Consider the following 13,173-nt stretch of genomic DNA (forward strand, 5'->3'; position numbering starts at 1 on the left):
AGCACCTGGAGTGCTGGTGTCTTCTTGGCCAGTGGCCAAGAAAACAGAGTGACATGAAAATAGGAAATTTATCTACATTGGACTCTTTTGCAGATCTTTTGCTGACAGTCTTAAAATCAGTATGGGTGAAGATTTCTGGAGAGGCCCAGTTAAGACTTTTCAGTGAAGAAAGGGGGTGCCACTTCACCTTCAGCTTGCCCTGAAGGAGCGTGATGTCTCCCAACTGTTGTACTGTGAGTAGCTTCACTTTCTAGAAGAATGAAGACTGTGATTATGGTCCACACAGTCCTAGCAGGAAAATGTAAGAAAAATACCTGCTGTCATTGATCCAGGATCCTGGACATGTATTTATAAGAGCACTTACCCACACTTGCACACACTTCATCTCCTGAAAGGTCTCAAGCTGGATAAATTAAAAGCCTTCATGGGAAAAAGTCATCTCCCCCCTAGTCTGATGGCTGACACTGGAGTTACATGACAAGTGTCGGGTGGAAAAGTGGCTCATTTTCTTGCAGAGTGATGCCGAGAATGTAATTATGATTAACAGAGTGGAGAGGAGGAAGATTTTTAAAGTCACAAATATATTATCTTGGGCTAGTCTCACAACCCTGCCAGAAAGAAATTATGCAACTACAGAAGAGGAAACTGAAGTCCAGAGGTATGTCCGTGTTTGGAGACTAAGTTAAAAAGAGGCGAGCAGCAGAGATGACAAAAGGAATGGACACGGAGGATGGGGAGGCAAAGAGCAATGCATGGAAGCAGAAGAGAGTGCTTTTCTAGAAAGAGGAAGTGCTGGCTGTGTTGAATGCCATCCAGAGGGCAGGTAAGATGAGGAGAGGAGTTAGGTCACAGGTAGGTCATCGGAGACCTCATTAAGGGTGGCAGCCAGGCACCATGATGAACATCTATAGTCCCTGCCACTTGGGAGCCTGAGGCAGAAGGATTGCAAGTTCAAAGCCAGCCTCAGCAATTTAGCAAGATCCTATCTCAAAATTAAAAAAAAAAAAAAAAAAAAAAAAAAGGGTTGGGTCAGGAGTCTAGGAGTGTAGCTCTGCAATAAAGTATTTGCCTAGAATGAGTAAGACCCTGAGTTGGATCCCCAGCACTACAAAAAAAGCATGGTGAGGGGTTTGCTGGGTATATAGTTCAGTGGTAGAGCACCCCTGGTTCAATCCCCAGTTTTTCAAGCTGGCCTCTGCAAACCCCCCCCCCCCCACCCCAGGTATAGGCAGAAAGTGTCATTGAAAGCTGGAGGATAAACAGGAGCCATTCCTTCAAGCACACTCAAAGGACTATGTAAATCAGTCACCTGGTCACTGGAGTAGCAGGGGGTAGTGGGAGGTAGTTAACAGTGCATGGTCCTGGCTTCTGCTTCAGTTTTTTCTCCATAAGGACCTTAGAATATGCTGGTGAATCTTTGTGTCAGAAAAGTATACCCTTGGACATCAATTTTTATATAGGGATTGAGTGCCCAGATCTGTTGGTGGAACATGAGATTCAACACAGAAGGGCAGTTTATTATTAATTTATTTTCTATTAGAATACATCTCCAAAATATTTGGGATAGTTTGCGAAATTTGGAGTACTTCTTTTAAGACCTGAAATTGCAGTGAAATGGTAGTTGCTTGCTGTTCATCATTAGGTTTCGGGACAAGGGGTTGACTTCACCCTCTTTTGCCACAAGGGTTCAAGAAGGTTTTGCATCATTTACATAGGGTAATTGCTGTGTGTGAATGAAAATGGTTAGAACCAGGCATAGTGGCACATTCCTGTAATCTCAGTGACACAGGAGGCTAAAGCAGGAGGATTGCAAGTTCAAGGCCAGCCTGGGCAACTTAATGAGACCCTCTCTGTAAATCAAATAATAAAAATGAAAAGGACTGGGGATATAGCTCAGTGCTAAGGTGCCTCTGGGTTCAATACTTAGAACAGAAGAAAGAAAAGAAAAGAAAGGGGCAGGGTAGTGGGTGGGCCAGTACCCAGATGGTGGCCGGACAGAATTAACCAGAACAAGAAAGGGTGAACTGCAGGGAATGTTCATCTGATTCATGTGAGTGGAAGTTTATGATTGATGGTCTGAATTCATTCCAGACCCCTCTGTGTGTGTACCTCCTATCCTTCAAGAAAGGTCAACAACATATAAAAAATTTACCCAGTAAGTGAGCTACTTCAGGTTTCTAAGCCTTTGCTTCCTAGGATAATATAAATCTTTTTCTAGGACTGGGACATGGGAGGAAATAAGGAGAGATTCAAAGAGGGCAAAATCATAGACTTTGGAGTCACACTGACCAACCTGGGTTCTAATTCTGGTTCTGCCACTTCAAGTTGGCTGTGTGAGCACGAACAAGTTACTCTGCCTTTTCAGACCTTTGTTTTGTTTTGCAGTGCTGGGGCTCAAACCCAGGCCTACACCCATGTGAAACATTTGCTCCACCACTGAGCTTCACCCCCAGTCCTCCCTTTGGGCCTTTTTGAAGAAATAGAAATAGGAAGAGGAGGGCTGGGGTTGTGGTTCAGCGGTAGAGCGCTCGCCTAGCACATGCAAGGCTCTGGGTTCCATCCTCAGCACCACACAAAAATAAATAAATTAAATAAAGGTATTGTGTCCAACTACAACTAAAAAATAAATATTAAAAAAAATAAGAAGAGGGTAGACATGTATCTCATTTATCATGTCAGTTCTAACCTTCTAGGAAGAAAAAGCACTTGTAAAGGAAGTCCTGGATGCAGAAGCCCAGGTCATGGGAGACCTGTAGGAGGTGAGGGCCCAGAAAGCAGAGCTTGGGAAGCTATACTTTGACACACACCACAGGTCTTTTTTTTTTTTTTTTTTTTCAGTGCTGGGAGTCAAATCCAAGACCTTGTACACGCTAGGCAAACAAACTACCAGTGAGCCACATCCCCAGCCTCAAACTAGAGGTCTTAAAGGGAGATTCCTGTCCCTGGAAATTTGGATTTGGATACAGGCATTTGGGGTGATCACTCTAATCAGGCTCTGATCTTCAGGACATGGATCCAGGGATGCTAGACAGTTTGGGACAGTCCCACATAAAAGAATTATTCCGAATCCTGCGTGACCTTCTAAAGCCCCACTCATTGTTAACATAAATGGAAAACCTGTTTATAATTATCTGAGCTGAAAACCCTTACTCTGTTATGTAAGTGAAAACATGATATTATGAACACAGTTTTAGTAAACCCTGAATTCTCCAGGAATGCTACTAAAGTGTCAACCAAGGGCAAAATTTTCCCTGCATGACTTCAGGTCTTTAAGAACAGTTCCTCACCATTCCAGAAGAAGAAGAAGACGACACCATTCCATGGTGTCTCTGAAGGCACCATGTCCTTATCAGCCTGGACTTCGAGCAATTCCTCTTTGCAGTGATCACTCATGTGATCTGATGGAGCACATGCATGCAGAAATGCAAATTTCTCTAGCATAAATTCCTTTCATTTTTCCTTGATTTTTAAAATTATGAAGGAGGGCTGGGTTTGTGGCTCAGTGGTTTTCTTAGCACATAGGTTCGATCCTTAGCACCACATAAAATAAATAAATAAACAAGTTGACATAATTTCATGTTTAAATAAAAATAAAAGTAAATAAAATTATTTTTTTATTTTTCATCTGAAAAGTGTTGTCCATTTGCATCCAACCCATCAGGCACAGCCTAGATGCTGGGAAAGTAAAAAGGGAATTGTCAAGTATTTGTAGTCCCGGCTGGGGTTGTAGCTCAGTGGCAGAGCGCTTGCCTGGCAAGCATGAGGTACTGGGTTCAATCCTCAACACGACATAAAAAAATAAATAAATAAAAATAAAGATTGTCTCCATCTGCAACTAAAAAAAAATTTTTTAAAACACAAATATTTGTAGTTCCAAGGGCATATTGGATCTGATATAGTTGTGATCCACTGGGACCCCTGACCCCACTATATGACCTGGGACACATCTTCTCATCTCTCTGGGCCTCAGTTTCTTGTAGGGATTTGTGAAGATCATCTGAGATCATGCCAATGCAATGTATGCTCCCTGAATGGCAGCTGTCAACCCTGTTGCCGCGATAGCTGATTTCTTTATGGCACAGGTACAATAAGATCTTTTATTTTTCTTAACTAGTTCCTTAAACCCCATCTCCCAGCTATATATTTTATTTTGAGGATCCTCTTTTCCCCCTTACCTCTAAGTTTTCCAGAATCGGCAGTGATTTTTTATTTAGTTTGAACTTTTCCTCTCCAGTCAGGGCAACTAGTCAGGGAGTCCACTGCTGCTATACTTCTCACTGACACGCGGGGGCGTTTGAGTTTGAGTTTGATCCTGCACCTTCCTGCATGTTAGGAGCCCTGGAAGAGAAGAGTAGGTAGGCATCAGTGGATGAAAATCACATAAGTTCCTTATGTGCAGATAAAAAGTAAAACGGGTCAGGCCTCTGAGCTTCATACTTGACATCAGCTCCTAGATCTCAAAATTAGCCAGAGGCACATGTTTTCATCCCCACCCCACCTCAAGAGTCTCCCAACCCTGCATTCTGCACCACTATCACCTCAGCCTTCAGTCCAGAGATCTGGAATTGTCCTTGATTTCCCCCCTACCCTTATGCCTCCCATCTGGCTCATCTTCAAATGCTCAGGATCCCATCTTCCAGTGTCTTCCAAATCCATCACCTCTCTCCTTTCTCATGGCCACTGCTCACAGCCAAGCCATCCTCTCCTGCCTCCAGCAGTCTGTGCTCCACACAGCAGCTCAAGGAACTGCCTCAAAGGTAATCGGGCCCAGGTGTGGGCTGTGATGGCCAACAGATCCCCCATTAGGAAATGGACAGTAACACCCAGTGAGCGTGCTCCCTGCAGTGGTTTGCCTAGGCTGAAGAGCTACGCCCCCTTCCCCAGGTGGCTGCATGCATCTAATCTGAGAGGCCATCCCAGCTTCTGTCCACATCCTTCCAGGATCAGGGGAGGTGTCCTTTGAGATTCTTTGGCACCTCAACCCTGCCCCCAGCCTTGCTTCCTTCTCTTCTCTTCCTCAGGTGGCGATCGATCTCCCCAATAGGCTCGCTCTCCCCAACAGACTAGCCTGCTAATGTTCCATCTCAGAGTCTGTTTCCTAGGGATCCCAATACAGGTCAGATCACAGCCCTCCCTGCACTTAGAATAAAATGCACACTCAGTCACACTGTGGCCTGGAAGGGTGGGCATGATCTGGACTCTGCCTTCCTGTCTGAACTCATCTCATGCTTCTCTCACCGGCCCTCTTATTCCCCCACCACAGTGACTTGCCTTCTCTCTGCACTCTAAGTGCTTTTCTCTCTCAGGGCATTGGCACTGCCTGTTTCCCAAAGAGATTTTTTTTCTGCTCTGTAAGACTCAGGGTCCTTCTTAGACACTTAGCTCAGCCTGAATGTCATGAGACCCTTCTTCTAAAGATGATCTTTCTCCCTAGCTCCGAATATTTTATATATTTCAGCACTTATCACACCCTGTCCTTATTTTTCTTATTTACCACTATCCTGTAAACTTCTGAGAACAGGGGTTTGATTGTTGTTTTTTTGTTTGTTGGTTGGTTTTGGTGGTACTGAGGATTGAACCCAGGCTCCACCACCGAGCTACATCTACAGCCTTTTTTAAATTTTACTTTTGAGATAAGGTCTTATTAAGTTGATGAGGCTGTCCTCAAACTTGCCATCATTCCTGCCTCAGGTTCCTGAGTAGCTGGGATTACGGGTTTGCACCACTGTGCTGGACCTGATCCTCCTCTGTTGCTATCTCCAGGACCCTCAGGACCATTTTATCCATCAGAGAGCACAACCTCTGGGCTTTCTAGGGATGTGAAAATATTGAAGACTGTCGGGAGCTGCCACATAGGAACCGAGTGACCCTTAGCCTTGAGTGATGAGAATGTGGAGATGTGTCAGAAGCCAGCTGTGGGCTGTGTGTGTGTGAACTATGGGCACTGAGCGCACAAAGTGGACTGAACCGACTTTGCCCCTCTGTTTGGGCGGGCCTCACCCTGGTCTTTTTGCTTGCTCTGCCACCATCCCCACAGAGCTCATGAGATGGACAAGGCCTCCCCAGATGCCAGTCAACCCTGGACTCTGCCTTCCTGTCTGACAGCAGACATTATGAAGCTAGATTCAACCCCTTGCCTCATTTGAATGGCTTCTTCCCTATAAAAGGGTTCAGCACGCGCTCTCTCGCGCTCTTTCCATAGACCCCTAAGGTCAGAGGAGCTGTCACAGGACCCAGAGAAAAAAGTATCTCTGTCTCTTGTGTGATTATTTCGTGCAGCCCAGTTCAACTGGAGTGACCCTGAGTGTTTTAGTCATGGAATACCACAGAAGACTGTGGAAAAAACTCTATTGACTTAAAAAAAAAAAAAAAAAAAAAAGTCCGAGTGTGATGGAACATGCCTGAAATCCCAGTGACTCCAGAGACTGAGTCAGGAGGATCGCAAGTTCAAAGCCAGCCTCAGCAATTTAGCGAGACCCTGTCTCAAAATTTAAAAATTTAAAAATGGCTGTGGATTGGGGCGGGGATGTGGCTCAAGCGGTAGCGCGCTCGCCTTGCATGCGTGCAGCCCGGGTTTGATCCTCAGCACCACATACCAACAAAGATGTTGTGTCCGCTGAAAACTAAAAAAATAAATAAATAAATATTTTTTTAAAAAATGGCTGTGGAAGAGGCCAGTAGGGGGTTGTGGTGGAAGAATGACTGATACCAGATACAGGGGTTTTGGGTAGTGATGAAAATGTTCTGAAATTACATAGTAGTGATGTTCATACAACTCTGAATATGAGAAGTACCAATGAATTGTTTTTTTAAAGGGGGGCATGGGGCTGGGGTTGTGGCAGAGCGCTTGCTTAGCGCGTGCAGGGCCCTGGGTTAGATCCTCAGCACCACATAAAAATAAAATAAAGGTATTGTGTCCAACTACAACTCAAAAGTAAAATAAAATAAAAAATTTTAAAAAAGGGGGGGCAAATTTTATTGTATGTGAATTATATGTCGATAAAACTTATTTTTAAAATAAATAAATAAAAATGGCTGGAGATGTGGCTCAGTAGTTAAGTGTACTGGGTTTAGTCCCTGGTACCAAAAAAAAAAAAAAAAAAAGTTTTAAATTGCTATGAATTCAGTTGAGTATCTCCTGAATAAATTTGTGATTATTCAATTTAATATTAATAAATATTTTGGTACAGCCAAAAAGAATTTGTAAATCAGAATTTTTAAATCCAAGATAGATAATCACTTTAAACATTTTAACAAGGTATACATGGTGGAATACACCAGTAATCCCAATTATTCTGGAGGTTGAGGTAAGAAGATCACAAGTTCAAGGCCATCCTGGGCAACTTAGTGAGATCCTACCTCAAAAGAAAAAACTTTAAGGGCTGGGAATGTAGCTCAGTAGTAGAGCATTTGCCTCCCCAGTTCCAAACACACATACATGCACACACACACAAACCATAGCAAATCAAAATTTAAATGAGTTACATGAAGTCAGATGATTTCTAAAACAAACATAAAATTTCTTGAAAAAGAACTGTGCTCAGCGTCTCCTCCAACTGAGGAGGTCCAGTGTCCTGTAGTGATCTGTTAAAAAATGGTTCATTACTCTCTTGACCTGGAAAACTCTAAAAAATTATGCAAATCAAGAGGTTCAAGTCTTTGTGTTCACTTTAAGAACACCGGTGAAACGGAACAGGCCATCAATGGTATGCATATTCAAAAAGCCACCAGGTATCTGAAAGATGTCATTTTAAAGAAACTATGTGTGCCATTCTGGTGTTACAGTGGTGGAATTGGGAGGTATGCCCAGGCCAAACAGTGGGGCCAGAAACAGGGTTGCTGGCCCAAAAAGAGTTCTAAATTTTTGCTGCTCATGCTTTAAAAATGCACGGAGTAATGTTGAACTTAAGGGTTTAGATATAGATTCTCTGGTCATCATCCAGGTAAACAAAGCACCCAAGATGCACCCTCATACTTACAGAGCTCACATTCGGATTGTTACTCATGCATGAGCTCCCCCTGCCATATTGAGATGATCCTCACAGAAAAGGAACAAATTGTTCCTAAGCCAGAAGAGAAGGTTGCACAGAGTAAAAAGATATCCCAGAAGAAACCAAAGAAACAAAAATTTACGGCAAGGAAATAAATTCAGCTAAAACAAATGCAAATAAAAGTTAAAAACATTCCTTGCAAAAATATTACAGTTGAATCCTACAATTATGTATAATTATTATGCACCAAAGAAAAATGTTTAAATATTATAGTAACATGTTACTTAATGTGAGATGAAGTTGACTTTGATTAGATATAAGATTGGAGCCCTCAAAAGTTTGGGAGACTGAGGCTAACAAGGTGAGACAACTAGCCCTTCCCTTCTGAAATTGGCAGGTATGCTCCAGGGACCTTAACTCATGGCTTGCTAGCTACTAAAAAGGTGCTTTGTGCTTTTTTGCTTTTTTCTTTCTTTCTTTCTTTTTTTGTAGTTGTAGATGGACAACATGCCTTTATTTGTTTCATTTTTATGTGGTGCTAAGGAGCGAACCCAGGCCTCACACATGCTAGGCAACTGCTCTGCCACTAAGCTACAGCCTCAGCACCATGCTATCTGCTTTTCCCATTTAACTCATGGCTCCCTCCCCATTGAGAGCATGATATGGAGCTGGGTGTAGCCCAGTGATAGGGCACTTTCCTAGCATGCATGAGACCCCCAGTTCAATCCCCAGTTCTAAAAATATAAATGATAAATATGATATGTGCCCTTCCCTAGTGTCTCACTCACTCTCAAACCATCTTATTAGCCTTAGAAGCCAGGTGCATCTTTAAAGCCAAGAGCTCTTTCCTTGGCTCTCCAAGGACAAATAACATGAAGGATAACACTGTTGCAGAGGAACCAAAGCAGTAAATAATTCCCAGGACCCTTGGCTCACTACTCAAATGATTTATATTTTTTCCAGTCCCTTGTGTTCTCTTAACAGCTGCCACTCATTCTCATCATGAGGCAGAGATTATACAGAGAGACATAATATTGGGCTCCAGGCTTCCCACCCCTCATTCAAGGCTGAAGTGCTTGCACAGGCCTTACAAAGAAAACACCTTAGGAAATGTGCCCCAAACCAATTAAAATTCCTAGATTCTAGTCCAACCCTGCAATCCTTACATAAAAGGAAATCCTAGCTCCATTTTTTGTCCAGAGAGCCAGTTTGACATTCTCAATCAATTCTGCGTTTTCCTTTTGCTCAAACAAGAAGTCTCAAGGATCTGTTCCTGTTGCAGCTGTACCTTTATCTGATTCTTCTGATGGAGAACTTGAGAACCCACCCAGGAGGTAACAAAGGTTAAAAAATGGTCAAGCCTGGCCCTTTGTTGGCTCCCCTTATATTGTTGGATGGATGGATGCGTGGATGGATGGATTGATGGATGCAAGGGCAGATGCATGGATGTATGTATGCATGGATGGAAACATGGATTCATATCTGAATGGATAGATTCCTGGATGAATGGGTAAGTAGGTGTGTAGATGAATGGATGGAATGGAGATTCTGGAACCCAGGCCTTGAGCCCAGATTTCTTTCTTGGAGTGAATTTGTCTCAGGGGCTTTTGCTTAAAGTTGGTGGATAGTTCTGCTCCACCTCCAGGTCTTCCTCCTTAATCATTAGATCCCTACTCCCATCCCCAAAGATTCCAGGCCCTCACACATAAACTGAGCCACATCCCTACTGCTTTGTGTGCCAAGATCTCAGGTCACAGCAATTTAGAAAAGTCTTGTTACTTCTAATCCCAGAATGACCCACCAACTTACCTCACCTTTGCATAACTCAGAGGAGTTATTTGAGAACAGCGGCAATAATAATGCATAGCCAGGATTTACACTGTGCTTAATGCTAAACTTTTATCAGAACTTGTCTTTTAATTTAAAAAGTTCATCTCAGATTATCTGAAATGTTCAGTCATAGAAATAGGCAGGGCTGACCTCTTTCTCCCTCAGTGGAACCCTTAGCAAGTTGTCCTTTGTGGGGTGGGGGATATGGCAATTTAAAACTTGAAATTAGACCCCAGTCTGGACTGGTACCACCATTTGTGGGGCAGGGGCAGGAAGCAAGTGTGGAAGCCTCCAGTGCATGAGTCTCAGTTTGTCCAAGGAAGCCCAACATTCTCTAACAAGAACCAGCCACAGGCCAGGTGGTGAGCCTCCAGAGCTGGGGTGGGGTGGGGCAGGGTGGCACATGGGCCCTTCCTTGGCAGGGGATGTGAACCATGAGCGATGATAATCGGAGAGTGAGCACCTGGCAAGGCCTCCTTACCTCCTCATCTGCTGGGCATAAGCCCAGAGTGTCCCCATCCCATTCCCCAGGGCTAGATCTTGGTCCTTGGCAGGTGTCTCACTACAACTAAGTAGATCTCCAAAGTGAGCTGATTCTTTCCTTTCACTTGAGCTCCTTAGTTGCCAAAGCTTACTTCCTGGTGACCTGTATGACTGAGAGATTAAGTAAATTGCCTGGTTCACAGCACATCTAACTCCAAAGGCCTGTGTCCTTTCCTCTACCCCATGCTATCTACACTTAAACCCAGGAGAGTCCTCACTCTCAATGCCACATTTCCTCAGCTATAGGACAGGGGTGCATTGTCCTTAAGTAGGTTGTTGAGAAGAATAAAGGAGTCAATGGCAGAAAAGTCCTCAGAGCAAGACCTGGCATGTATTTGAAGGGTTTCCTTTAAAATATGAGCTGTTGTTATTACTATAAAAGTTGCCAGAATCAAAATGGAGCCACTTGTGTCAAATCCTAACAATAATAAATAAAACTGGGAAGTATGGAAGAGTGACCTCACTCATGCAGGCCCCACAACAAGAACTATCGCAAAAGATTGCCAGAACCCCACCTCGCACCGCCACTGCAGCCCTGCTCAGAAAATACTTCTATGAGGACATTTGCCCAGCAATTGCTTGTCCAGCCTTGGGCTGACCCCACCCTTGTTACTCATCCTTCTCACTAAGGATTATTGTTTTAAAATAACTCACATAAGCCAGGTGTAGTGGTACACACCTGTGATCCCAGCAGCTTGGGAGGCTGAGGCAGGAGGATCGTGAGTTCAAAGCCAGCCTCAGCAACAGCGAGGCACTAAGCAACTCAGTGAGACCCTGTCTCTAAGTAAAATACAAAATAGGGCTGGGGATGTGGTTTAGTCGTTGAATGCCCCTGAATTCAATCCCCAGTACCAAAAACAACAACAACAACAACTCATGTGATCATTTTCATTTTGTTAGTGGGCACAGAACCTGGACAGGTCAGGGGACACCAGTGTCAAAAAGGACTTTTTAGTGTTTTGTTCTCCCCACAGAAAGACACAGGCTCTTACCCAGTATATACTACTTATTTTTTTATGAAACAGCTTTTTTATTATTACACCAGGGATTGAACCCAGGGGCACTTAACCACTGAACCACATCACCAGCCCTGTTTGTATTCTATTTAGAGACAGAGTCTCACTGAGTTGCTTAGAGCCTCGCTTTTTGCTGAGGCTGGCTTTGAACTCACAATCCTCCTGCCTCAGCCTCCCAAGACACTGGGATTACAGGCTTGTGCCACTGTGCCTGACTGAATTGTCAGTTTTAATAGTAAGATTAATGTATTCTAGATACAATTCCTTTATCAGATATATGATTCACAAGCATATTCTCCCATTCTGTGATGTCTTTCACTTTCTAGTTAGTGATATCCATGGAAGTACAAGTTTTAAAATTTAATCTGTCACTGAAGCAAATCTCTCTGCTTCTCTGAGGATTCTTTATCTGTAAAGCAAGCAGCATCAGCATGGTACCTTGAAGGTACCATGTAATTGTAATTACATGTAATACATGAGGTGGATAACACTCAGATTACAGGCCTGGTCTGGAACCTGTTCCCTGCTGAGCCCCTCAAGGGAGGGAGGACGGAGGTAGTATGTCTCAGCTTGGGGTCCCAGGGGATTCCCCAGGCCTTCCTTGCGGCTCTCCTTCTTACTTCCACTGTGGTCTCTATCTGAATTGCTCCTTGGGAGCACAGACTTGTTGGCTGTACCCACTGCTGTAGCCTCATTGCCTGGCACAGTGCCAGATCCACAGACAGCACCCATACACTACATGCTGAATGGGGCTGAGCCTGTAGCTCGTGTTGGGCATCTTCCTAGTGTGTCTGGGGGCCCTGCGTTTCAGCCCAGCAACATATACACATGGAATGAATGAAAAGTAGGTGGAATTTCTCACCCATGGTCACACAAAGAATGTGAAAGCTGGGACTTCCAGCTCCCTGGCCAGAATACACTTCCCTAATGTCTTACTGATGCTAGGTGAACTTTCTATTTAGTAACTAATGGCTTTTTTTTTTTTTAAAGGTTAGCTTTGGTTAAAATGGTAAGCAGATCATTCGGATACATATTTTAGGCCCCAGATGGAAACTTTTGCTCTGCCAGCAAGTGTCCAACAACTCCAGCTCAGCCTTCTGGAATCCAGACTCCACTTGGGCACTACCTCCTCCAGGAAGCTCTCTCTTACCCTCTTCCCCAGTCGCCCAGGCCTGTTGAAGGTCTGTTTATGAGTTCCCACTGCACCCCTCACTTAACACATTACTGAAATTATCTTCCTCACTAAACCTAAACTGCTTAGTAACACGGGCTGAGTGTCTGTTTTCTCTTGTCCCCTCCCCCCTGTGCCCATACATGTCACTCTGGAGTGTCATGAATGTACTCTGAACCCGAAAGAATAATTATGTGAGCCTCGAGTCCGATTTCATCCTCGTGCAACGCAATGACAAGCAAAAATTTGATCATACTCAGTTTCTTCTGGGGGCTTCAACTGAGATGATTTGTTTTACATATTTTAGGCTAAGAAACACTACAGAGATGAAGAAGGTGGACCTAGAGCCAGACCATTTTGGGTCTGAATCTAGATTGCCACATTCCAACTTGGGTAGGCAATTTACAGAACCACTCTGTGCCTTGGTTTCCTCATCTGATCTTTGAAATGTTTTTTTATTTTTTTGTAGCTGCAGATGGACCGCATGCCTTTATTTTATTTGTTAATTTTTATGTGGTGCTGAGGATTGAACCCAGCACCTCATACATGCAAGACAAGCACTCTGCCACTGAGCTACAGCCCCAGCCCTGGACTTTAAAATGTTAATAGTATTTACATTGTG

This window comes from Callospermophilus lateralis, chromosome 2 (genome assembly GCF_048772815.1).
Source record: "Callospermophilus lateralis isolate mCalLat2 chromosome 2, mCalLat2.hap1, whole genome shotgun sequence".
NCBI lineage: Eukaryota > Metazoa > Chordata > Mammalia > Rodentia > Sciuridae > Callospermophilus > Callospermophilus lateralis.